A 26134-nucleotide genomic window follows, 5' to 3' on the forward strand; every position below is an offset into this window, starting at 1 on the left:
TTCACTTAACATCTCCCAAAATCTCTCTCTCTCCTCTGCATTCCTCTCTTCTCCAGATGCATACACGCTTATTATGACCCACTTCTCACATCCAACCTTTACTTTAATCCACATAATTCTTGAATTTACACATTCATATTCTCTTTTCTCCTTCCATAACTGATCATTTAACATTACTGCTACCCCTTCCTTTGCTCTAACTCTCTCAGATACTCCAGATTTAATCCCATTTATTTCCCCCCACTGAAACTCCCCTACCCCCTTCAGCTTTGTTTCGCTTAGGGCCAGGACATCCAACTTCTTTTCATTCATAACATCAGCAATCATCTGTTTCTTGTCATCCGCACTACATCCACGCACATTTAAGCATCCCAGTTTTATAAAGTTTTTCTTCTTCTCCTTTTTAGTAAATGTCTACAGGAGAAGGGGTTACTAGCCCATTGCTCCCGGCATTTTAGTCGCCTCATACGACACGCATGGCTTACGGAGGAAAGATTCTTTTCCACTTCCCCATGGACAATAGAAGAAATAAAGAAGAACAAGAGCTATTTAGAAAAAGGGGAAAAACCTAGATGTATGTATTTATATATATATATATATATATATATATATATATATATATATATATATATGTATATATATATCTATATATATATATATATATATTTATTTGTATATATATCTATATATATATATATATATATATATATATATATATATATATATATATGCATATATATATATATATATATATATATATATATATATATATATATATATATATATATATATGCATATATATATATATGCATATATATATATATGCATATATATATATATATTATATATATATATATATATATATATATATATATATATATATATATATATATATATATATATATATATATATATATATGCATGTGCGTGTCTGTGAAGTGTGACCAAAGTGTAAGTAGGAGTAGCAAGATATCCCTGTTATCTAGCGTGTTTATGAGACAGAAAAAGAAACCAGCAATCCTACCATCATGCAAAACAGTTACAGGTTTCTGTTTCACAGTCATCTGGCAGGACGGTAGTACTTCCCTGGGTGGTTGCTGTCTACCAACCTACTACCTATATATATATATATATATGTCGTGCCGAATAGGCAGAATTTGCGATCTTGGCTTAAATAGCAACGCTCATCTTGCCATATAGGACAAGTGAAAATTTATGTATGCAATAATTTCGCCAAAATCATTCAGAACCTAACGAAAAAAATATATTTCACTGTGTTTGTTTAGTATTAAATTTCTGTAAACAAATCTAAAATATATTTAGTTGGGTTAGGCTAAAATAAATTGTTCTTGTTATAATAAGGTTAGGTAAGTTTTCTAAGATTCTTTTGGTGCAAAATTAAAATTTTTTACATTAACATTAATGAAAAAAATATATCTTTAAACGTATAAGAGGAAATTTTAGAAAGGACTTAATTTTAAAAGAGTTCTTGCTAATTGACCAGTTTTACATATTCGGCACGACATATATATATATATATATATATATATATATATATATATATATATATATATATATATATATATATATATATATATATATATATATATATATATATATATGTCGTGCCGAATAGGTAAAACTTGCGATTTTGGCTTAAATAGCAAAGCTCGTGTTACTGAATAAGGCAGAATTTGGCAGAGCAAAAATTAGTGTATGCAATAATTTCACAAAAATCATTAAGAACCTAATGAAAAAAAATATATTTAATTGTTTATTAAATTATTGTAAACTTATCCAAAATATATTTAATTGGATTAGGCTAAATTAAATTGTGCTTGTTATAATAAGGTCGGTGGCCCGGTGGCCTGGTGGCTAAAGCTCCCGCTTCACACACGGAGGGCCCGGGTTCGATTCCCGGCGGGTGGAAACATTTCGACACGTTTCCTTACACCTGTTGTCCTGTTCACCTAGCAGCAAATAGGTACCTGGGTGTTAGTCGACTGGTGTGGGTCGCATCCTGGGGGACAAGATTAAGGACCCCAATGGAAATAAGTTAGACAGTCCTCGATGACGCACTGACTTTCTTGGGTTATCCTGGGTGGCTAACCCTCCGGGGTTAAAAATCCGAACGAAATTTTATCTTATCTTATCTTAAGGTTAGGTAAGTTTTCTAAGGTTCTTTTGGTACAATAATAATAATTTTTACATTAACATAAATGAAAAAATATGTCTTTAAATGTATAAGAGAAAATTTTAGAGAGTACTTAATTTTAAATGAGTTCTTGCTAATTGACCAGTTTTACCTATTCAGCACGACATATATCGCGATCCAGAGGGAAAATACCTGCAGCATTCTGGGCATGCAGCTGACTGCCAGGGAGTTGGATGAAGTATCTGAGATGTAGACTCTGACATGTCATGTATGTTGTTCTACTTCCTACTGTATTTTTGTTAATATATTTTGTCTTTAAATAAAAGTTACATAGAATGTAAAATATACCGGGTGGTACCTGGAGTTTACCTGGAGAAAATATTCAAACAGCTCCAGGGAGAACCTCGGCTTCTTTCTTTTATTTATTTATTTATGTTTTTGCAAATAGTACATTGAGATTTTGTATTTACAATAGTGGGTTGCAGTACAAGGAGAACCTCTATTATGCCTGGCATTATGGGCCAACTTAACATTATTGACTTACAGACTACTTAACACTAAGAATTATGTCATAGTTGTACAGTAGAATATTAATTACATAGTTGTACAGTAGATTATTAATTATAAGTGAATCTAATTTATATAAGACAAAAGATATATTCATTTATTCAAAAATGCTTTTTGTGAAAACAATGATTCAATTATATTCCTGTCAACAATGGATAAAAGGTTCAAAGTAACTGTTGAAATTATGATGTGGGAGTACATAAGTGAGTACTATGTGTGTACTGAGTATTTAGCATTTAGTCTAGGGTGATTAAGTGGCTTTTGAGAAGAGTCTTAAATTGATTTTCAGACCGGGTTACTTTAGTATCTTCTGGTAATGAGTTCCATATTTTTGGGCCCTTTATGTGCATAGTTTTTTTACAGTGTGATATGGACACAAGGTACATGAAAAAGAGATCTGGGTCTTGTGTTATGGTCATGTGTCCTGCTAAGGTTGGTGAGGAGAAGTTTGAGTGGAGGGTTTATATTTGCATGTATTGTTCTGTGTATGTAGTAGGCACATGAATAAGTATGGATGTTCTTAATGGTGAGCAAATTCAGACTTTTAAAAATTGGTGGAGTATGCTGGCGGGAGTGGGAATTTGTTATCATTCTGACTGCTGCCTTTTGCTGGGTTATTAGAGATCTTAGGTGATTGAATGTTGTTGATCCCCATGCACAAATTCCATAGGTGAGATAAGGGTACATGAGTGAATGGTACAGTGCCAGGAGAACTGATTGTGGAACGTAGTACCTTATCTTTGATAGTATGCCTACAGTCTTGGAGATTTTCTTGGTGATTTGTTGTATGTGTCAAGGTGGATACCTAGGAATTTTCCTTCTGTGAGTCTTGTGACTGATGATCCATTTATCGTTATGTTAATCGGGTCATTTGCAGCTTTGTTTCCAAACTGAATGAAATATGTATGTTTTATCAGTATTCAGGGTAAGTTTATTAGTCATCATCCAGGCAGATATTTTCTGCCATTCGGCATTGACTGTGTTTGCTAGTATGACTGTGTTTGGGTGGGAGAAGTCGTATGTTGTGTCATCTGCAAATAATACAGGTTTGAGTAGCTGAGATGCATTCGGTAGATCATTGATGTAGATGAGAAAGAGGAGTGGTCTAAGGACACTTCCTTGTGGGACTCCTACTGTGATTGGTTGGATGGAAGAGTTTGCACCATTTGCATACACATATTGAGTTCTGTTACTAAGGTATGACTTTAGGTAGTTGGAGTGGCCTCTTGATACTATAGTGCGTTAATTTGGAGTACAGCAGTTCATGGTCGACTGTATCAAAAGCTTTACATAAAGCAATGAAAATGCCCATTATTATTATTATTATTATTATTATTATTATTATAATCAAGGGGAAGCGCTCAGCAGGACTTTTTTCTTTTTGAGTGCGGTATATATTAGTTCTAGCATGTGTATGATGGCATCATTTGTGCTTTTATTATTCCTGAATCCAAACTGACAAGGGTTTAACATGTTGTGTGAGACAAGGCAGGAATAGATCAGTCTATGAATTAATGTTTCAAAGATTTTAGAGAGCAGTGGTAAGTTAGATATTGGTCTATAGTTATTCAAGTCAGCTTGGTCACCTCCTTTATGGATTGGAGTGACCCTCGCTATTTTGAGGATTGTTGGGAAGGTAGATGATTCAATGGATTTGTTAAATAGTGACAATACTTGAGAAGCTTTTTTGTACATAAAAGCAGGAAAGTTGTTTATTTCTCCTGCCTTATTTTTAAGGATGTTGATGAAGAGCGGGATTTCTAGTGGGTTGGTTGGAGCTAGGAATAGCGTATTTGGGTAGGTACCTATGAGGTAGTCTGATGGACGGGTGTTTGAGCTTGGTATTTTGTTCGCTAGATTTTTTCCTATGGTGGAGAAGAAAACATTAAGTCTGTTTGCTGTTTCAGTTGGTGGGAGTAAGGGTTTGTCTGATTTGTTAGTTTGATTGTTTTGTTTTTAGATAACTTTTTAGTTCTAAGAATTTCAGATAGTTTTCCAGGTTTTTTTCATATCACCTTTGATGTTTTGTAATCTATTTTCATAATACAATTTTTTCGATCTTCTTATCAGGCTGGTAAGAGTTGACGAGTAACGTTTAGACTGTTCTCTAGTTATTTGATCCATTCTATACTGTTTTTCATATTTGTGCTTTGTTAACCCTTTGACTGTCGCAACCCCCAATCCTGAGGTGTCTCCTGGTGTCGCAAAATTTAAAAAAAATGATTTTTTTCTTATGAAATGATAGAGAATCTTCTCCCGATTGTAATGACACCAAAAAAACGAAATTTGATGGAAAACTGACGGAATTATGCTCTCGCGAAGTTAGCGACCTCGGCGCTGTTTACAAATCGGCGATTTCGCCAACTTTGAGCCCTATTTTCGGCTAATTCCATTGTTCCAGTCGCGCAAACTCATAGCTATTTCTTTAGAACTCCATTTTTTCTATCGACTGAGTACAAGAAACTGCCCATTTACCGATTTCAACTACCTAATAATGTGGTCAGAAATTTGCAATTTGGCCAATTTCACGAAAACTAGAAAATATGACAATTTCAAAATAAGGTCCAGAATGAACAATGCAGACGTTCCTGGCTCTAAAATAGCATTTTCTTTGCTCATCAGTCATGTCTCCAGGCCCCTCTGATATTACTCGTGCTTTCTATTTTGAATTTTTATTCAAACAAAAAATAGAAGACTTACTATTATGCAGACTACTGCAATACTGTAATAATTGTATAAATAACATCAACCCATTCATGACTGCATATTAGAATGGCTAGTTGGACATTTATTGGACAATGGCATCATTTGTTTACTTTTGAACATTGGCAAAAATCAAACATTTCCCCAACTTTGAGCTCCATTTCGAGGTTCTTTTTATAGTAAAATCAATCAAAATCACATCTAGTTCTATAATATGTTTTCCATTCTATCAAATGAGACCAAGAAAACGAGAATACAACCATAAATACTATGCGAAAATAGACCACAAAGTCGGCATTTTAATTAAAAAAAAACGGTCGGAGTTTTTTTTTTCTCATTATGCACTGTGTGCTCCAGGATTTTTTTTATATGGTGCACACTGACCACACAGACCCATTCTCTCACGTGTTGGCCTACCAGCTTTCTCCTGCTTGATTTGAAGCCGCTAGAATTTATGAGTATATATACGTCAAACACGGTACCTCGTAAGACGTATATATACGGCCGCGACAGTCAAAGGGTTAAAGGATTTGAGGATGCTTGGTGTTAGCCAGGGATTATTCAGTCTCTTTGCTGTGATCTGTTTAGTTTTTTTGGGGCAATGTTTGTTGTAGAGGCATTGGGCTTTTTTTAGAAAATTATTTATACATTCATTCATATCTGTATATGTTTAACACCCATACTTCACTCCCACATAAGTGTTATTATTATTATAATCAAGGGGGAGCACTAAACCTGTAGGATTATGCAATGCCTGTGGGGGGGAGATGTGGAAGGTATTCAGGCTTAATTCAGGGAACTGGAGCATAGATCCAATTCCCTTGATCAAGAGCCCCTCACCAACATCAAGGAACCTCCCTTGAGGGGGAACAGTGTTGATACCACTATAATCCCATGACTTGCAGTTAGATATTTTTTATGCAATCCTAGCCCACCTTTAGTTTCTTTTCTCTATCATTACTGCATGGAACTTAAAATTTTGAGTGAAATGGGAAAATATTTTTCAGCTTTATCAGAATACAGCCTCTCCTCACTTAGCGACTTACTTGTTTCCCAACGACTCAGACTTACGACAAGCTCTCTGACTTGTATGCATACCTAAATAATGTATATTAGAGCTAATTTCTTCTCTTCTGTTTATTACAATATACTACAGTACACTACTGTATAAACGTTTAACAATACAGATGCTTCCCTACTTGCAAACATTCAAGTTACAAACATTTGGATGTACGAACAGACGTTCGGACATACGAACAGACCGTACAGTATCAGTACATTACTGATACTGTACAGTATTGTCTTTAAGTTTTCAACGAACAACGGCACAGAAACAGTAGTAACAATATTATTTTTATTAGCACACTGGCCGATTCCCACCAAGGCAGGGCGGTCCGAAAAAGAAAAACTTTCACCATCATTCATTCCATCACTGTCTTGCCAGAAGGGTGCTTTACACTACAGCAACAATAATGGTAATATTAAAAACAATAATAATTATCGTACTAGAAAAATGGCAAAATAATAACTTATGAACAATTTAAGATACGAACAGCCTTCTGGAACATAACTTGTTTGTAAGTTGCGGGGCATCTGTTTACTAAAGATGTTATAAATGATGTAAAGGTGACATTAAAATATGAAAGATGATTGACACAAACCCACTTCTTAGCGATGAATTCGTTTACCGATGTGGTCTTAGGAACGGAACTCCATCGCTAAGTTTGGAGAGGCTGTATTCTTAAACCATCTACTGTGGTTATTATTATTAATACAATCAGAACTTAGCACTAAACCCACAAGGGTCAGACAGAATCTACTGTAGTCACTACATTGCTAAAGGTTTTCCAATGCTTACTCAAGCTAGCATAGCTCAGTTGTTCTCTCTTTCACTTATATAGAGACACTTAAAAATTATTACTTATAAGTATTGGACAATAAAACAAGTTTCTTTTATCACAAGAAAGCATTTTATAACATAAATTGTACAACAAATGTTTATTATTATGATTAAGGTTATATGTACATAGTGATCAGACATTGAAATATCACACTTAGTAGTTGTCACATAATATAAATATAATTTAAGAGAGGGAAAAACAATTGCCATCGTATTCAAATTTCCTCAGTTGCTTGTGGGTAAAGAGCACAAGCAAGCAAGGATATGGATATACTCTGAGTACAAGCTAATATGTAACCATACTTTCAGAGCACAAGCAAACATACATCTGGCAGTACTCTCAGAGCACAAACCAACATGTAGCTGTACACTCGGAACCACCTAAGGTACGTCAAGCCAACGTTCTCACTTAATAGAAAGAACTTGTACAGTACAGTTCAACACTGAGCAATATTTTTTTTTTCATTTCTCAGTGCTGCCTGTATGGATCAAACACACTTCATAAAATCAACATGCTGATTTAACACTAATGAAAAAATCATCATGAATTCACAACCACATCTTATGAGTCAATGAACATCACCGGACCAAAACATCTGTGTTTCAATTTGACATTGCTCATACAAAGTAAAACTTTTCAACTTTTCATTATGGGTCCTTTAGCACTTCACCCATTTTGACCCATTCTCCACCCACCGAGTAGAACAATTATATGAAAAAAATGCCTGGTGACTATGGATTCATTGGGAAAATATTTAGGTGCAGTATAATTGTTAATTGCTTAGCAACCTTTGAAATGAATATTACTAATTTTGAAAACACTTAAGAAATCCATATTTTTATATGCCAATTTTTTACAAAAAAAAAAAAAATGGCTAAACCCATCACTTATGCACCATACTGCTATACAGTATGTACACAAAAACTGTAATCCTTGTTATGATATTAGCAAAAAACATAAGTTTAAATTCACAAGGTTAAAAAAATATGCTCAACTCTTTTTTTTTTTTTTTCCCTTCTTTTTTTCCCTTTCTTTTTGTTAAGCCTAACTCTAACCCTCCCTCCATTCGTATGCTCTTTCACTTATGTCTAACCCAACTCTGTCCCTTCCTACATCATGTGCCCTTTCACCAGTGTCTAAGCTAACACTCTCCCTTCCTTCATTCATTTGTTCTCTCACTTGTCTAACACAAGTGTGAGAGTCGCCTGTGTGCTCTGTAATAAGACCCATCTCTATCACATGTCTCCTTAAGTCATGAACATAAGATAGTCAACACTGCTGGATGGAAAAGCAGCCACAAACAAATCTGTTTGTGACTTGATAAAGCCCACTGTGTGGGCAAAACATAGTCAAAAAAGGATCGCGTTATACTGCACTTGTCTTTCTTTTCCATAGAGTCGGAATTTTATAACATTTTATCTCCATCTCTGAATGCTCTTAATTTCAATGCATTTTGTAGGATACCACATACATTACAGTATTGTTAGGTAAATGGACACTTGCAACTAATATCATTTTATTGTGCAACATTTCACTTGACAAAGCTCCTGAAGAGCAAAATGTTGCCACAATAAAATGTCACATTAGCTGCATCAGGATCCATTTACCTAACATTTTGTTGGTAATTCTACCATTATTACCAGTACAGTATTGTTATTACATTTTATGGGAAACATCAGATCCCTAAGGATCATGCAACACCTGGGGAATGGGAGGTAATCTCATTTGATCCAGAATAGAAATTTGTAACTCCAATTCCATGGCTTTGAATTCTTTCACCCTCTTCAAAGTAACCTCCTTAATATAGGGATAGCATGTAGTGTAGCGTATATACTCTGTCATACCCATATCACGTTTCAGACTATTGGTACATTTTTTTTTTGTTTTTTGTTAACACATTGGCCATTTCCCTCCAAGGCAGGATGACCCAAAAATGAAGAAACACTTTCATTATCACTCACTCTATCACTGTCTTACCAGAGGCATGCCTACAGTAATATTTCCATTGAAGTTGGGATGTAATTGTCATGTTACAACAGAATTTATTCTTGGGACACAGGTTATAATCTAGGGACAATATGTTCTGCTAATATAAATTTAATTTAATATCATTTTTTTCATAAATATTCTTGTTGCTAAGTGGTTATATACTTTATATACAATGAAACCTTGGTACTGGAACAGCTCCGTACTTGAACAATTTGGTATTCAAACGCTTTGTTCAGTAAACAAATCACTCGGTAGTCGACCGTTTGCTTGGCACTCAATCAAACAAACACGACCTCCCAAAATTTCACTGTAAACTATTTCGTGTTTCTTCGCATTTTTTGGTGTTTTTTATATTATTTGTATAAATAAGTCACCATGGGGCCTAAGAGGGTTAGTGATAACCAACCAAAAAGAAAATTGATTGGGAGAAAGTCGTTCAATACTCGAACAGATCAGCACTCGAACAACCTTCTGGAACCAATTAAGTTTGAGTGCTGAGGTTCCACTGTACAGGTGTATATAGACTATAGTACTGTATATATAGGTATAGATTATACTACTGTATATATGTATATAGATTATAGTACTGTATATAAAAGAATATATAGATTGTAGTACTGTATATACAATATCTTGGTGCAAAGCAGTAGATGTGGCAAAAAAAAATAGTACCATGTAGGGGACTGAAACCCCATAATCTCCATCGGTTCATCATCATCATAATAATAATAATGCCATAACTTCAAGATAAGTCCAATAACCTCTTCCAAACAGGTTGCCATGCTTAAGTCTCTCCTATATAGAAATTTTGGAACTGCTATATTAAGTTACAACACTAGCTTTTTCTATAAAATGTTGACCTGCCTTTATCATCATCATTTTCTTTCAACACACCAGCCGTATCCCACCGAGGCGGGGTGGCCCAAAAGGAAAAATGATAGTTCCTCTTTTTCTTTCTTTCAACACACTGGCCATATCCCACTGAGGCGGGGTGGCTCAAAGAGAAAAAAGTTTCTCTTTTTAAATTTAGTAATATATACGGGAGAAGGGGTTACTAGCCCCTTGCTCCCGGCATTTTAGTCGCCTCTTACAACACGCATGGCTTACGGAGGAAGAATTCTGTTCCACTTCCCCATGGAGGTAAGAGGAAATGAACAAGAACTAGAAAAAAATAGAAGAAAACCCAGAGGGGTGTGTATATATATGCTTATACATGTATGTGAAGTGTGACCTAAGTGTAAGTAGAAGTAGCAAGACGTACCTGAAATCTTGCATGTGTATGAGACCGAACAAAAAGACACCAGCAATCCTAAGACAGTAGGATTGCTGGCGTCTTTTTATTCTGTCTCATACACCTGCCTTTATATTTGTTATAATTTATAATCTCCTTGGTTGGTAGACAGCAACCGCCCAGGGAGGTACTACCATCCTGCCAATTGTGTAAAACGGAAACCTGTAATTGTTTTATATGATGGTAGGATTGCTGGTGTCTTTTGTCTGTCTCATAAATATGCAAGATTACAGGTACATCTTGCTACTTCTACTTACACTTAGGTCACACTACACATACATGTACAAGCATATATATACATACCTCTCTGGGTTTTCTTCTATTTTCTTTCTAGTTCTTGTTACTGTCTATTTCCTCTTATCTCCATGGGGAAGTGGAACAGAATTCTTCCTCTGTTAGCCTTGAGTGTTGTAAGAGGCGACTAAAATGCCGAGAGCAAGGGGCTAGTAACCCCTTCTCCTGTATATATTACTAAATTTGAAAGGGGAAACTTTCACCTTTTGGGCCACCCCACCTCGGTGGGATACGGCTGGCATGTTGAAAGAAGAATTTATAATATGTGTTTGGCTTGTACATACTTATTTTGTAATTCACTCACTTCATCTCTCTGTGATGCACTTCACAAGATATACCTTGATGCTGGAGAAAGGCTCTTGATCAGGGAATTGGAATTACCCCTCCCCTTCCTGTCAAAACCTATTTCTCCCCATTCTTCAAGTCCTGCATGTCCCTTATGGGTTCAGTGCCTCCCCATTAATGTAACAATACTACCAAAATTAATATTCTGATAATATACTGTTAAAACATTCACAAGATACATGTATACATGTGCATTATTTTTATTGTCAGTAAAGACAGCCAAGTGTTGCAAATGTTTTATTCATCTACCATTATATTAATGGTATGTATACCATGATATTATTGGTATACATACTTGATGGTGTTGTATAACCATTAATATAATGAAGGACTGTGAAAATCATTCTGTGCTGCACACAAGAGTGGGCACAGTTTACTTCATCCATAGTAAAAAACGAAAAAGAGAGACTGGAGGTAACTGAAAAAGCAAATCAGCACAAACTATGATAATCAAAGCTGTTTTAATAGCTGAACCCAAGACTTAGACATATTTTTATTGTTATACGTATTTAGGAGGAAGTACTAATTCATAAGGGCCACACAGCTCTTGGGAATGAGAGAGACTTGGGTTCAATTCAAGGAAAGGAAAGACAGGTCCAATTCTTAGGATCAAGAGCCCCTTACCAGCATCTAGGAACCTCCCATGTCATAGACAGAATTGGCCTTTGTTTTTTAAGACTATAGTGAGGACAGTGACCCATAAAATCATCAACAGGTAAGTAAGAAGGTACAATGAAACCCCAAATATCGGCCTTAATTTGTTCCAGAAGACCGAGTGCGATTACTGAATGAAATTTTTCCCATAAGGAATAATGTAAATTAGATTAGTCTGTTTCAGACCCCCAAAAATACACTTACATAATTGTTTGAGTTGGGAGCTGTTCGAAATTTGGGGTACCACTGTACTTTCAGAGAGGAGTAAACAATAGGCATGGCAGGACATGCATGGAGGTTGATATACACATGTTTCTCACTATGACCTACCAATCTTTACAGAGTAGTGAAGGGGCCAAGTGCGAGATGACCGAGGGTGAGACTGGTGCCACTAATGCACAGACATCGAAGAACTTTCCTACAATCGACACCAATGAAGGGAGGACATCTAGAAACCCAAATAAGACTTGAAGAGCAACAGATTATCTATCAATGAAGACCAATCTACATTGCCAACTATATCATAAATGCTGGGTCACAACTGCAAAGAAATTATCCCAATTAAAATTGCCCAGTAGAAGAGGTGGTTCAAGTAAGGAATAAACCTGGGTCCACAATTTGTTCAATGATAAGGGGGAAGAAAGAGGTAAGAAACAGATTACATACCATTTATTAATTTGGGATGGATTATAATGTAGTACAGTATTTGGCATTACTGGAGCAAGAAATGTACAGTCATTATAAAAAGACATTAGGATAAGGGCATATAGTAATGGTAGAATTACCAACAAAATAGGTAAATGGATACACATGCAACTAATGTGACTTTTTATTGTGGCAACATTTTGCTCTTCAGGAGCTTTGTCAAGCAACAGCTTGACAAACTTCCTGGAGAGTGAAACAAAGATTTATAGAGCATAATTATTATTATTATTATTATAATCAAAAAGAAGCGCTAAGCCACAAGGGCTATACAGCGCTGCAGGGTAGGGAAGGAAGCAAGGGAATTGGATGGCAGGAGGGAGGGGGGATGATCAGCAGGTTACAGAAAACAGCGGGGCAGGGGATAGTACGGGGGTAGAGGGTAGCAAGAGATACAAGTAGAAAGGGCTGAAAGTATCAGAATTTGTGAAGTAAGTCAGTCGTTGTCAAAAAGTCAATAAGAGAGTCCGGATGAAAGGTGGGTCCATCAGCGAGAAGGGAAGGTAAAGAGAGAGCAGCGGGGCGAAGACGACGACAGAGGTAAATTCTGCGTGCTCGTTGATAAAGTGGGCAGTCCAACAGAATGTGGCTGACTGATAATGGAGCTTGGCAATTCTCACAGAGAGGAGCAAGACGCCTCTCCATGAGATATCCATGAGTAAGACGAGTATGGCCAATGCGAAGACGGGAGAGAGTAGTCTCCCAACCTCGACACTGGTGATAAGAAGACGGCCAGTAACCTATACTCGGTTTAATAGACTGAAGTTTGTTGCCGAGCATAGTAGACCAACGTTGTTGCCAACGGGTGTGAAGGTGGGAAGATATTACAGCAAAATAGTCCGTACATGGAATACCTCTGTAAGAAACTGGTAGGTCATGTACTGCTGACCGCGCAGCAGTGTCTGCCTGTTCATTGCCCTGTACGTCAACATGACCAGGGACCCAACAAAAAACAATATCTTTATGCTTAGTAAAGATGCGGCGTAGCCAAAGTTGGATACGGAGGACTAAGGGGTGAGGTGTATCAAATTTTTGTATAGCCTGTAAAGCACTAAGGGAGTCTGAGACAACCACAAATGATGACACAGGCATAGATGCAATACGGATAAGTGCTGTAAGGATGGCATATAATTCAGCAGTAAAAATACTAGCTGAAGATAGTAAATGCCCTTGTACGACGCTGTCCGGAAACACTGCTGCGAATCCTACGCCGTCAGAAGACTTAGAGCCATCTGTGTACACAGCAATGGCATGAGAATGAGAGTGAAAGTGGTCAAGAAAAAGAGAGCGGGAAGCGACCGTAGACAGTTGGGCTTTCGAGCAAGGGAGGGAGAAAGAACAGACTCGAACAGCTGGGACCTCCCAGGGGGGTAGGGAAAAGTGAGATGCTACATGTACATAGAAAGGTGGTAGTTGAAGAGAAGACAAGAGCGAATGAAGGCGAAGAGAGAAGGGACGGAGTAAGCAGGGGCGGCGAACAAATAAAGAATGTCTACTAATATCAGTGACCATTCTATAAATGGAAGGATTGCGGAGATCATGAGAGCGTACATAGTAGCGCAGGCAATGGGCATCACGGCGATCGGATAAGGATGGAACGTTCGCTTCTGCATAGAGGCTTTCGACAGGGGAAGAGCGAAAAGCACCAAGGCATAAACGTAATCCTTGGTGATGAATGGGGTTAAGGCTAGAGAGAGTAGCAGGAGATGCCGCTGAATAGATCTGGTCACCATAATCAAGTTTCGATAAAATAAGGGTGGAATGTAGGTGAAGGAGGGTTCGACGATCAGCTCCCCACGAAAGATGAGCAAGGGTTTTAAGAAGGTTCAGCCGGCTGTGACAAGTTGCCTTCAGAGAGGTAATGTGAGGTTTCCAGGATAACCTACGATCAAAGAGGAGGCCCAGAAACTTGACTATCACGTTCAGGGATACGTGAGCCATAGAGGTACAAAGGATGATCAGAGATGACAGAGCGTCTAGTGAAAGTGATTTGGTGGGTTTTAGTGCTGGAAAATTTAAACCCATGTGTGGTGGCCCAATTGGAAACACGGTCGACTGCATGCTGGAGAGAAACTGTAAGGAGGTGACAGTCAGCGCCTGCACAGGCAATAGCAAAGTCATCAACATAGAGTGATGACCAAATATTTGATGGAAGACTAGAGGCCAAATCATTAATAGCAAGGAGAAAAAGTGTTGTGCTCAGAACACATCCCTGGGGGACACCTTCAGCTTGGACAAAGTCCGGGGAGAGCACATTATTAACCCGAACACGGAAATGCCTGTCAGTTAAAAAGTTCTTAAGGAAGGATGGTAGATTGCCTCGAAGGCCTAAGGAGTGGGCTTGGGCTAAAATATTATACCTCCAAGTTGTGTCATATGCCTTCTCAAGGTCAAAAAATATGGCAATAACTGAGTGGTTATTCGCAAAGGCATTACGAACATACGTATCCAAGCGCAGTAAGGGGTCTATGGTAGAACGTCCCTTACGAAAGCCATATTGACGAGTGGAGAGACTGTTGTGTGTCTCTAAATACCACACTAAACGTCTATTTACTAGACGTTCCATTACTTTGCAAACTGCACTGGTAAGAGCAATGGGACGATAGTGGGAGGTTTCATGTCCCGTAGTGCCTGGTTTGCGGAAAGGGAGAACAATGGCGGATTTCCACAGCTGTGGAAGAACTCCTTGTGACCAAATAAGATTGTAAAGGTGTAATAGGACTGCAAGGGCTGACTGATGTAAATGTTGTAGCATACGAATATGAATGTCGTCGGGCCCAGCTGCCGATGATCGACAAGCTGAGAGTGTTGCCTCCAGTTCTTGAAGTGTAAAAGGCACATTATACTGTTCTTCTCTGAGAGAAGAAAAGTCCAAGGGTGCTAACTCTCTGGCAGACTTTGAGGAAAGAAATGAGGGGCATAGATGGAGTCCCTGAGAAATACGGACCAGATGATTGCCAATTTCATTGGCAACATCTAGTGGGTTTGCTATATCAACACCGGCAACCCGCAGAACAGGAGCCGGGTCAGGAGAATATTTACCACTCAGTTTTCGTACTTTTTTCCAGACTGCACTCATAGAGGAAGCAGAGGTGATGGTGGAGACATAATCTCGCCAGCAAGTGCGTTTAGCGTCACGGATGACACGGCGAGCGATCGCACGCTTCTGTTTAAAATCAAGGAGTCGCTCTGTGGTTCTATTGTACCGGTACCTGCCCCATGCAGCGCGTTTCAAACGTACTGCACGAGCACAAGCAGGAGACCACCAAGGCACGCATTTCTGAGAATGCCTGCCCGAAGTTTGGGGTATAGAATGAGAAGCTGCGGTGAAAACGGAGGACGAGAAGAGGTGTAAAAGCTCATCGATGGAGGACGAAGAAGGAACCTCTTTAAAAACAGTCAGGTGTGAGTAAAGGTTCCAATTTGCCCGATTAAATTGCCAGCGTGGGGTGCGAAGAGGTGGCGAATATGAAGGGGAAGTAAGAATGATTGGGAAATGATCACTGTCATGTAAGTCCGGGAGAACAGACCAAGTAAAGTCTAATGTGGCGGAGGAAGAGCAAACTGAGAGATCGATGCAAGAGAGAGTATGAGTCCGAGGATCAAAATGGGTGTGAGTACCTGTATTTAAAACATGGAGGGGGTGGGTGGCAAGAAAAGCCTCTAACTGAATTCCACGGGAATCACAGTGAGACCCTCCCCAGAGGAAATGGTGGGCATTAAAATCACCAAGTAACAGAATCGGTGGCGGTAATGACGAAACAAGGCAAAATCCGGAATAGATAATGCCCGAGAAGGAGAGAGATATAAAGAACAGAGCGTATACCACCTATGTAAGTGGATACGGGCTGCTGTGTAATGCAGCGAAGTATGAACAAATAGCTGATGGTACGGAATATCAGTGCGGAGAAGAAGGGCACTTTCATTAAAGGTCCCATCAGGAAAAGGATCTGAAGAATACAATAAATTATAGCCTGAGATGTGAGAAATAACAGCAGAGTGTAATTTTGGTTCCTGTAAGCAAACACCAACAGGGGCAAACTGGGAGAGTAACATCTGAAGCTCACCCCGATTACCCCTGAGGCCGCGTATATTCCACTGTAAAAAGGCCATGATTGGCAATGATAAAGATACTTGAAATCCGCAGGTAAGGGTTCCTACGGACTAGAAGGGTTAGAAAAGTCCACATGCGGAGGCAGTGGAAAATGTTCAAGCAGCGAAGGAACGGTGCGCTGTGAAGAAAGGAGTTGCGCAGATGGAGCAGAGGAGAGAGGAAGAGCGGAAGGTGGATCAGTGTCCATTGATGGTTTGGTCTCTGCAATATATTCAGAGATTGCTTCAAGTGTTTCGGAATTCAGAGATGTCGTATGGGAGACAATATTGGGAATGGTAGGGGGAGGATGAGTAAAGATTGGAACTGTATTGGACTGTACCAAGGTAGGGGGGGGCGAAAGGGTGGAGGGAACTGGAGAAGCGTGGCAGGGGACAGAAGAGACAGGAACCTGGGAGGTGGCAGAAGAGGAAGAAACTTGGGAGGGAACAGGGGAGGAAGGTACATTACGAGGAGGAGGGTGAACCTCTGCACTTGTAACTGAGCCAGTGAGAGGGGAAGAACTAGGGACAGAGACAGGGAGGGTAAAATGAGGAGGTGGAAGATGGGTAGGAGGTGTTACCGGACCTTTTTTTGACTTTTGAGAAGTAGAGGGACGATTGGGAAGAGGTGTCGTACGAGGTCTCGTCGATACTGAGGCTTGTAAGAGAGAACTCGAAGAAGCGAGATTAGACTGAGGCGTTGAAGTAGGGACGTCTGAGCCGAGGACAGCAAAAGGATTAGATACAGGAGTGATTATGGGAGAGGTAACCACAGAGGTGGGTGTAGAAGATGGGATACCAGAAGTGGGGGGACGTTTTGAAACACGGGAATAAGAAACACGTGGGAGTCTCCCTTGGAGGCGGAGATGAGAAACTGCCATGGCATAAGGGAGACCTTCTGTCTCTTTGAGGTAACGGATTTCCCGCTCGTTTAAATAGACCTGACAACGGCGAGAGTACGAAGGGTGAGCCTCATGACAGTTAAGGCAAGAGGGAGATCGATTGCAAGACGTATTAGAATGGTCATCGGCACCACAGACTGGGCATTCGGCGATAGATCTGCAATATTTCGCTGGATGGCCAAATCGCCAGCAATTTCTACACTGTTGTGGTGTAGGGATCACCTTTCGAACTTGTAACCGATGTCCTGCTATATAAACGGAGGATGGGAGTTCTCGGCTGTCAAAAGTTAAACGAGCCACATTGCTAGGGTATCGTCTCCGCCCACGGGCAGGAAGAACGTAAGTGTCTACCTTGAGGATTGGGAGATCTTGGAGTTCCAGCTGTTCTAGAATGTCGGTGCCACATGTCTGGAAATTTTGTTGAACTATGGTATGGGGCAGAATAACGGTACCACTACAAGAATTGAGGGAATGATGTTTTTCAAGGGTGACAGGAACAGTATCTATATGGGTAAGACGAGAGAGCTCACGAGCCTGGGTAGCATTCTGTACGGTAATGATGCGCGTACCGCTCTTAAGAGCATGAAAAGAAATATCTTTACCAACATGGCGTAGGAGTGCCTTGCCAATACTATGGTCAGAAAGATAGGCAGTAGAGGAAGTTGGTCGTAAAGTGAAGAATTTAGTCCACTGTTCAGTCTGAAACTGAGCGTGGAAAGGTAGTGAAGGACGTGTCGATCGTTTCTGAGAAGAACGAGAAGGTGAAGGTGGAGAAGTATCATCAGCAGGTAATTGTCGTTGACGTTTAGGCGTGGGACCAGAGTTGGTCCGACGTGGAACGGGTCGGCGATTTGAAAATTGCCGCACCGTAGAGGGAGAGGCCGGAAGCATAGTCAGAGGAGAGCGAAGGTCTGATAAATCGAAGGAGTCAGTCGAGGCCTCAGTACCTGAAGCGGGTGAGGAAACAGCACCGGCAATAGGTACAGAGGCATGAGGAATGTCTGAAGAGTGGTCCAAAGACGAGGCGGGGTCAGAACGGGGTGCGGTATCAAGAAGGGGCCCGGGGGTACCAGGTTCATGGACTAGGGCTGCCATGGTTAGGTTACTTCTTTCTTTTTGTTTTTAAGAAAAAAAAAAGAAAGAAGAAAAGAAAATAAAAATAAAAAAAAGAAAAAAAAAGGGGGGACCGGGGAGGGATAGTTCCTAGGAGGGATGAAAGGGCCAGAAATCTCCCTCCGCGCCCAAGAGGACTCGACACCGCTAGTAGCGCAGATGCAGCATGGAACCCGTGCCATACCCTACCCTTCATGCCAGTAAACCAGCAATCTGGGATAGCAACCTCACATCTGCCGAGCTACCTCGGTGGACAAAAGAGAGGGCGGCCGGATATCCGCCACAAAGCATACCTCCTTCAGCCACCACCCCCGGAATCCGAAAGGTGGCTTCCAGAGCTACACCCGTCGCCCAAAAGACACCCAAAGCTACTCCGGGATACCGGAGAGGGATCGGGACATCCCTAGGCAATCCAGATTCCACGGCAAACTACGCCACCGCCAAGAAACCTCAACGGAATGGGATGGACCCCGGTGTCCTTTCTCCTACCTAGGAACTAGCGCGCCTGTGGGAGAAATCCCAAAGGACAAAAAGAGGAAGGGCAAAAGGGAGGAGTGGGGAGGAGGAGGAGGAAAGGAAAAAGGGGAGGATGGGGAGGATGGGATAGGGGAGGGGAGATTGGGGGGTAATTAGGTTCGGTCTGAGGAAGAAGACCGATAGGTCTAATTCCTCAGACCAAGAGCCTCTTCACCACGCCAAGGAGCCCCCCTTGAAGAGGTATAGAGCATAAGAAACATAGCCAGAGACAGGAAGAACAACAGAGTTATGTAGTCTAAGTTATCATAGACAAATGCAGAGAAAAAAGCTGAAATCAACATTTAAAACGGTTCCCCAATTTCTAGATACTGTATGAAGTCTGTGGGTTTAGCACTCCACCTCATGAATGTGATAAAAAGCCCCAATTTTCAAGTACGGATTCACTGTTTTTTCCACTGCTTTACTAATGTATAAGGATTTAGCACTTTTATGTGAATACTGTATAATAATAATAATATTTTAAGGTAAAATAAAAGGAAAATGAAGACTGGAATAAAGGACGGCAATAAACATAGGGGATCTGTAATGTCTGGATTCAGCAGCAAAGATAGTTACAGGGGACAATTGTATGAAGCTGAAAATTTGGAAAACTGTGATGAATCAATGGAGGAAAGTGGGTCAGAAACAGATACTGCAGAGATATCTTGATCTCGTGCAACACTCGTCAGTGTTTCGCTGCTGAGCAGTATAACACAGAGCTGATGATGACAGCAGCAAGTACCCTAGGGAATATCGATGTCTGAGAGATTACATTTGGTTTATAAAGAAGATCTACAAAGGAAGGAAGGGGTGGAGGCATGTAAATAAACAACTAAATTACCAATCTTCTCAGTATCTGTGATGGAGAAAGTACCGTTCCAGGAAAGGGGTTGGGTAAATTGATAGTGGCAGTAGCTGAAATGGAAGAAATGTGCTGAGGAAGGATGGATGATTCAGGAAAATACTAGGTGGAAGGGCAGAATGAACAAATAGGAAGCCTTCAGTGAAATATAAACCTATGAAATTTGTTTCTGGGCAGATATACTTTGCCAGATGTCCAATACATCAGCAGTTTTGATACTTCTAAACCAGTTAGACTGCTGTATTAGTTTACTTATGGCATGTTCAAAAGACTACCAGAGGGAACTCAGAGAAGTTGATAATAAATTTTGTGGTGTTCAGAAAGCACCACCTACCATGCATGGAATGAACAAATAACTTTACTAGAATAACTGGCAACTGAGTTGAACATGTCGTTAAACCATACTAGGAAGAGTTGTTAAATACAGCCTACAGTGTAGATTGCACATCATTGCACATCAGTGTAGTGTGTACATCATTCAGGGAAGTGGTCTGCATGTGGACAATGTGAACCCCTTCATAGAATAAATGGAATACAAGTATGTCTGGGCCAACCAAGGTCATTAGCACATGGAAAAATTGTAGTTATCTAATAGCACTCAGCAGAACTTTGTATGCATTTTTGCTGTAGACAAATAGACTAATGTTAGCAAGGACCAGAAAGACTGCTGTAGTGTTTAATGAAGTCTGCTCCATCATAAATGGTTAAATCTTTCGTCTGGCCCTTATTCTTAAACCTGGTCAGCATGAGCAGACCTAACTGGGCTATAATATATCTCTCAGATTGCATAATAACCACCTTTATTTCTACAAATACATGATAAAACTTATAGAGCATAAGGATGTTCAAACATCACATAAATAGTTTTCCGAAGGGTCCATTAAACCAGGATGTTGTTAAAAAACAACACTTACACACCCTAAACCTAATCTAGTACTGTGCACACACTTTACAGTTTTATTGCAATGGATACTGAAAATAAAGAAGTTAAAAGTATAATTTACCAGTGGATTTTGTCCATTATTATCAGTCCCTTATATTGTGGTCAGTTTTATTGAGGAATTGCAGCGATTTATTATTAAAGGATGCATGTAGCGCTGTTGTTCACTTGCACCAACAGCCTGGTTGAACAAGCAGTCAACAATGCAGTCTTGTCTCAGGTTGAGCTTGGAGAGTGGAGGACTCTTGAAACTGTTCACAGGTATTTACATGTTAACGAAATTTTAACCTTAACTAAATTTATTTTTTGTTTATATTTATTCTGTATATTTAACAGATGTTTATATTTCCTTTGATATATACATTACTGCAAGATGCTATTATACAAGTTCAATTAAACATTTACCTAAAATAAATGAAGTAGTCATTATAAATGAAATATATGTGCAGGTATTGTAAGGTATATAAGAATTAGGCAGATGTTTGTATAAATTAGGTGTCAAAGTCAACATATAATATACTATTCATATTTCTAGATTTATAAAGAATTTTTTTTTTTTTCTTTTTAGGTCACCCTGCCTCAGTGGGATAAGGCCGGTTCATTAGAAAAAAAAATCTAGATTAATCTGACCAATATACACAATGTATAGTCATTAATCAACCTGATTACTGTCAAATGTATATTTAAAATTTGGCATAAGCTAGAAGACTACATTTACCAGTTTCTCTAGTTGTAATTCTCACACTTGAATACATATATACATCACACACTTCAATAATAGAAGTACAGACCCTCAAATGTGGTTCCCTTATATCAAGACTCATCTATTATATATGCTCATTACCTTGTCATCTCTGTATTAGGACTGCAGAAGCCACATGTGGTGAAATGCTTCCTTACTAAATGTCTTGATCAATGCATAAATAACCCACACATAGGAGAGAGGAGCTTAGGACGATGTTTAGGTCTGACTTGAACCATTTACAAAGTCACAATGTGACTTTGTAAATGATCCAAGTCGGACTGAAACATCATCCTAAGCTCCTCTCTCTTATGTGCGGGTTATTTTTGTATTGTTCTAGTCACAGTATTGTGCCTTTTTGTTATTTACTGATCAATGCATATACGTCTTTTGCCTATAAGTCACGATTTTGATTGTGAATTTCACTCTATTCAATTTCAAATTAAATAATTATTGCCATTATATTCCCAAAAGCAGTATATTCATACAAGTCATTCACTTCTGTAGTCCCAATAAATATGTTTAAATGTCTGTTATCGAGAGACTTCACTTCAAGGGTCCTGGATTAGAAAATTTGTACCTCTATATTAAAAACAACCACAAAAATGATTCCATATTATTCCTACTTACATCTTGGATAACAGTAAGATTTGCAGATATATAAAATTGTGTTTCTTCATATTGCTATTCTATATATGACAGTGTCGAGTTTTACAGTAATTCGTTATTTACCTATATATATAAATATTATAAAAGTTATACAAAAATATTTCTTCAGCACTGATATAAAAGTTATTCACTTAGTCTCACAAAATAACAAGCAAGCTGAACATCAGCCAAGAAATTTCCTAAAATATGGCACATTATACTATACACCTGGGCTGGTCATGGACAGAGCTGCAGGGGCATTGACCCCTGAAACCCCCCTCCAGGTATACTCCAGGTATACACAGAAATTAAATGTGCAACTAGAAGACAATACTCTTTCTTCCCTACACTAAATAAGTACTCATACTATCTCTGATGAATAGTTTTGTCATGATAGAATTACCTGTGCAATCAATCTAAGACATACAATAGAGTAAATAAACACAAACACTAAGAATATATAGTCAGTACCGTGGCTGGAACAGTTCACATATAACTCGTGATCAGGAGAGGAATCTCATGTTTTGATCGATTCTGCCTTTTCTTTGCCTTTCCTGTCTTTTGACATTCCTCTTTCTTACTTTTTTTCTCTTTTCCTAGCTTGGGCTATTTGGCCTGCTGCAGTTGTTCTCCTTTGAGAGGCAGAGTGTAGTTTACTCTTGTTACTTTATCACTAGTCCTGCCCAGGGTGCATCTCATCCCCTGTAGTGCTCCTCTTGTTCTTTTGTTCAACTAATCCTTTTACTACTACTACTACTACCATTACTTCTGTATGACCCTAGTGGGTTTAGCGCTTAGTTATGATTGTAATAAGAATAACTGTAATACTACCATTACTATTACGACTACCAGCAGTACTACTTCCCTACTACTACCACCTCCCCACATAGTTGTCTGGCCTCTACTTTTTTGCCAGCAGTTGTAACTTTAAAATGGTCCAGGATCACCAAAACATCACCAAGTTCCTCTTCTAAGTATGACTTATTTGTGAATAAACATGCATTTAGCTTTTCAGTAACTTACAGGCTATACTGTATACACTAACCTCAAGAGAGAAGGGGGTTAAAGTTAGTGAAGGGTTCTTGAGCCAATCGTCTCCCATTCCTCTGGCATTGTATTACCCCTATGGGTTGAACACTTCCCAGTGAATATAACATTTATGCTTACCATCTCACAGTTTACAAATATTTTACCAAATTGAAATAAAACAGTTATTAAAATTAAAAAGCTAAAGCAAGAGGGTTTATGTTATAAAATATAATGCAAGGCATTTTAAATAAGAGTAAATAATCACAACAATTTTTCTCATGTCGGTAATATGTATGAATGACCCATGCATATGACTATCCCCTGGGATTACTGAATAGATGGCATGATTGTAGATTCAGTTCCAGACCAACTGAGATTATTTAAACAAATGATTAAATAGAACGAAGATTTACAAATTTTAATTGTTTTAGAATATTTTTTTTTTTACACACAGTTGTAGCCCGGTACTATAATTAAACAAATCTGTAAAATAGGTCTGCCAGAGACCGTATTATTTTTGTTTTCGCAACTTATTAACTAAGTTATATTTACGTATACAGTAATTAATATGAAACGACACATCACAAGTACAATCGGTAATCTCTGAGAAAGGTAAACCCCTGTGGTTAGACTCTTGTTTGTAGACAGGGTGGTCCAAGAAGTGCATACTATAAAATACCAACAATACAGGACACCAGCCTGTTACATTCAAGCAGCTTTTTCATGCACCACCCTGTACACTGAAGGAGATCAAGGGGAGAAAATATGCTTCACAGGAGGATATTCAAGTGATGTGAACACTGGTTAATGTTAGCACTATCTGCAAATGAAACACACCCTTAATGTAGATTAACCATCTTCTATTTGGTCTGAATAGCCAGGCACAGTGTGATTGTCAAAATTACCAATAATAAAAGCCTCGGAGGGAAATGCAAAAAAATTGTCTATTAATATACATCTCAAAAACATCTTTACATCTAAAATGCACATTAAATATATATCAACAAAGTAGCTATATACAAGAGAGTGCTCTAAAAGCTATGTACTATCTATCTATTACACATCACAAGGCAGGAGTCACAACTATGGCACACTCTAGTCTGCCTTTGATCAATTTCTGCACACATCAGTTATCTGTGCATGAATATTTCACTGACTGTATTGGCAGATTTTTAAATGTATTTCTTTAATGAACATTTTTTGTATGGCAGTATTTACTGAAAATTTGCATTCATAAAAATACGCTATCTTTTTCCCAATAAATTGTCTCGCATGTATTAACAAACTTGACTAAGTGATAAATGCAACAAACAGTGTACTGATAAATCCTATAAACTTTTAATCTGCAGATCATGTTACTTACACAATAATTTATAATTATTATATGTATATATCTTCAACAACGTAGTGAGATTTAAATATGTACGTACCAGCATATGAAATGCATAATAAAAGAAACGAAAATTATCACTTCAAAGTGAGATGATCACTAACAACTTGCTAGTCAAGAAAAATAATCGCTGTGACAACCAAAGCTGAAGCACCTCAGTGAACACTGCACAGGTGATGAGTCATAGTTAAGGTTTAATCCGACGTCGAGTTAACACCTTCGTAATCTGATGTTAAGTTAACATCTTCATAATCTGATGTTGAGTTAACATCTTTGTATTCTGATGTTAACTTAACATGTTCATAATGTGATGTTAAGTTAACATCTTCATAAAATTTAAAGGTTTGGTGGGACTCTTGAGTATCTGAAGTGCAGGAAATTATATATAAAAGTGATATGAGTAAATTATTACATGGTGAATAGAATTCTATTATAAAGGTATCACACAAATTATAAAAAATTATGTTAAGGCCACACACACACATTTATGGGCTATGCATTTTTATACACTATAGACATCCCTTAATATTCACTGGAGAGGCATTCCTAGGTGTTAGTGTGGCTTCCCAGGAGAGCAGGTTGGAAGGATGGGTGGCAGACAGGCAGGGCAGGTAAGCAAGAAATAGTTCTTTCTAACTCGTCTCTGTACTGCATCGTGTGACGGAGAGAAGGAAGGAAGGAAATGAGAAGGTAGAGGTAGGGCGAGTGAAACCAGGAAGGTGGGAGGGCAGTGGAAGGCAAGCAGTGGTATCCAATACAAGCGACAGGAAAGATCTCGTTCCCCTCTCTAATGATCATGGTAATCATACGAACAGGTAGTTGAGCAGGTGAGTTAGTGGCACAAAGTTTTCTGTGGACTCCACAGCTGTCACATTAATTATGAGAGTGCAGGGACAGGAGGGTGGATGTGAGGCAAATTCTCACTACCCTCCCTAAGTGTCATGTTACTTACAAGAGAAAAAGATCAGGTAGTTGAGCAAATCTATCTATCTATCTCTATCTCTATCTCCTCCTCAGCTGTCATATTATTCACTATAAACAGAAAAGGAAGCAAGAGAAAGTAATTCTTTAATAAAACTTATAATCACTTACTCCTTAACCTGACAAGACTTCACTCAAATTAATACACCCTCTTTCCATAAGGCTTGTCCTTAAGTAGTGCTATTAAAAAAAAAAAAAAAAAAAAAAGCCTATTTACCCATATTAGGCATGTCCTAATCATTCCCACTAATTTTTACTAACACTACCTGTTGCGGCCCCCTGCCAAACTAGCGGTTAAATAGTTAACCTGCCGGCCGG

At 38.7% G+C, this 26134-nt stretch overlaps 1 protein-coding gene and 1 long non-coding RNA gene across 4 annotated transcripts in view; one reads left to right on the forward strand and one right to left on the reverse strand.

Moving 5' to 3' along the window:
* LOC128701134 (uncharacterized) overlaps nt 1–26032 on the forward strand; it is a 71067-nt gene extending 45035 nt beyond the window's left edge. The window contains exons 3-6 of one of the 3 annotated variants that reach the window (XR_011394038.1): nt 7635–7711; nt 12242–12545; nt 21207–21287; nt 21595–26032. This is a non-coding gene — a long non-coding RNA (uncharacterized lncRNA). Of the gene's footprint in view, nt 1–7634; nt 7712–12241; nt 12546–21206 lie in introns of all 3 variants that reach the window. The other 2 variants (XR_011394039.1, XR_011394037.1) reach the window with 2 other exon arrangements.
* The window catches only part of LOC128701179 (uncharacterized), a 185745-nt gene continuing 185578 nt past the window's right edge, over nt 25968–26134 (reverse strand). Inside the window, exon 14 of the transcript XR_011394034.1 lies at nt 25968–26082. The gene's annotated coding sequence lies outside the window, so the exon portion shown is untranslated. The remainder of the gene's footprint in view (nt 26083–26134) is intronic.

Source organism: Cherax quadricarinatus, chromosome 73 (genome assembly GCF_038502225.1).
Source record: "Cherax quadricarinatus isolate ZL_2023a chromosome 73, ASM3850222v1, whole genome shotgun sequence".
In the NCBI taxonomy this organism is placed as follows: Eukaryota; Metazoa; Arthropoda; class Malacostraca; order Decapoda; family Parastacidae; genus Cherax; species Cherax quadricarinatus.